The 2,409-nt window shown below is 39.4% G+C and overlaps 1 pseudogene; it reads right to left on the bottom strand.

Moving 5' to 3' along the window:
- Nucleotides 1-619: 619 nt before the first annotated feature.
- On the bottom strand, nt 620-2,071 carry LOC115306153 (annotated as a pseudogene).
- Between the last annotated feature and the right edge of the window lie 338 nt (nt 2,072-2,409).

Genomic DNA, 2,409 nt, shown 5'->3' with positions numbered 1-2,409 from the left:
ATACAGTATATTTGTTTAATTCTTCTATTTATTTGAATTTCAAGAATAGGTAGAAATAGCTTATAGTCCTGGAAATAAAACAGTTTGTGTCATCCAAATCAAAATCCTTGTGCTTTTTACTCTCTCACTCTCAGACTTACAGTAAATGAATCACTGAATCTCGTTTTTATCTTTTCAAACTTTTTAAAGAGAATTAAAAAAAATTTTTTTTATTCTAAGATATCTTTAATACAAAGCACTTCACTTAAAATACTTCAGCAAACTCTTAATTGGCAACTAATGTTTTAATGTTGAACACCCACAAAATCTTATGATAGTTAGACATTTTATGCAAAACAAAGCGTATTTCTAATTTTTTCTCTATTAGAATTTATAAGTTTTCTTAAGATACTTTTCTTAAACAGCTAACATAGAAAAACTTAGGTTTCCCCATCAGAAATAAAAATCCAGACAATTACTTTATTTGTAATATATGCTTTTACAGCATTTCAAAAGCAAATCTTAATTCAAACCAATACCTCTAAAAAAAAAAAATTCAGTTTAGTTTCAATGGCTGAGAAGGTAGGTCACATTTTACATTTTAACACAAACTACCTTATAATAAATAAAAAATAAATAGACAGTGATAGCTATTATCAAGGACGAAACCATAAATGTTAAGAGGCTGCTTTCTGAACCGTCACTGATGCAATCTGAGAATTCTCTATCAATTTCATTTACAGACACAATCTCTGTAATCAAATCTATCATTCACTTTCAAGCCCCAACATGAGAAGTGGTAGGTGAATATCCGTAGGAATACAATTTATTGTCTACTCCTCCACTCAGAAGTAACCCTGTGTCTGTCCAGTCTACACTCAGAACTTTGTCTTCATGAGCAGCCAGACCATAGAGAGGAGCCTTACAACTTCTTGTATCCCACAGCTTTACAATGTTATCTAAAGAACCTAAAATCAGCTGCTGCTCATGGGTAGGAGACCACTCTAATGATGTGACCCAACCTGTATGTGAGGTTAGGGGCAGCGACACCAAAGAGCCATCTTTAGTTCGGGGATCCCACAGCCTGATATGCCTATCTGTGCTTCCAGATGCTAAACGTTTACAAAGTGGAGAATAGGAGATAGAATTAAATACTCTATTTCCTGTCCAGGTTGACTTAAGACTGCCAGACTCAACATCCCACACTCTAATTGTGTGGTCCCAAGATGCACTGCAGATTTCTTCAGCATCTGACCACAGAACTGATGAAACTGCTTCTGTGTGGCCAGAGAGGGTCACTATGGGAGTCCTTGTTAGTCCCAACTGCTCTGTTTTCTGTTTCTTTCTCGGTCGATTTGTGGATTCCTCCATTTCATCTTCTTCATCTGTAGGAACTGTAGACTAGATCTTTAGCATCTTGTCCCAGGAGCCACTGCAAAATTTACTTCCTGTGGTATCAACAGCTATAGAATCCACACTTCCAGCATGACCTCTGCAGCAGTGCAGGGCTTTCACTTTGTTTCTCTCTGCATTCCACTCCCATAAGAGAATAGTCTGATCCATAGAGGCACTCAATAGTAGGCAAGACAGACTGTCTTTTTTCACCCAGGCCACATCTTTTACAACATCTGTGTGTCCCACAATCGTCATTATTGACTTTCCTTCCAAGGACCAGATCCTAGAAGTCTTATCATAAGAACCTGTCAAGATCCATTCCTCTGCCCCCTCACTGAACTGATCCAGTCATCATGGAACAAGCATTGCTCTGGCTGAGGTGCAGTGTACTTCTCCACATACTCAAGTTCCACAACCTCTTCTGATGAGATGTTTTCCAGTTCCATGTGTTTAAGCAAAGGCATTCGTAGAAACTGGCCCTTGATAAGGAAATCAAACTCCACATGTTTGTGGAATTCATTTTTGGCCTCCAGCAATTTATTGATGATGTTACTAAGGTCAGCAATTTCAGAGGCTGCAGGAATTGAGAAGGGAACATCATCTACCGCATATTTCTTATTGCCAGTGTAGAAGTGTGCCTGGAGCTGAGCCATTGAGAGGAGTATACACAAAACTTGTCTACCGAAACGAAGGGGGGTAATAGACAACAGGCGCTCTGGTCTTCTAAGACTACAAAAACAGTCAGGTCAAAATTAGCTTGCACAGGCACACAAGAAGCTGCCGTGGTCGGGGCTTCCACTTTCTTTCCTCAGGCCTCCTCAGCAACCACGAGGTTGCTCACACCGAGAATTTTTTTAATTTTTAATGTTCATTTATTTATTTTGAAAAAAAAGAGAGGGAAAATGCCTGGGTGGCTCAGTCAGCTAAGTGTTCGGCTTTGGCTCAGGTCATGATCTCATGGTTTGTGGGTTCGAGCCCCACATTGGGCTCTGTGCTGATAGCTCAGAGCCTGGACCATGCTTTGGATTCTGTCTC

Source organism: Suricata suricatta, chromosome 2 (assembly GCF_006229205.1).
Source record: "Suricata suricatta isolate VVHF042 chromosome 2, meerkat_22Aug2017_6uvM2_HiC, whole genome shotgun sequence".
In the NCBI taxonomy this organism is placed as follows: Eukaryota; Metazoa; Chordata; class Mammalia; order Carnivora; family Herpestidae; genus Suricata; species Suricata suricatta.
Note: the sequence above shows the minus strand (reverse complement) of the source record. Positions and strands in the feature narration are given on the sequence as shown.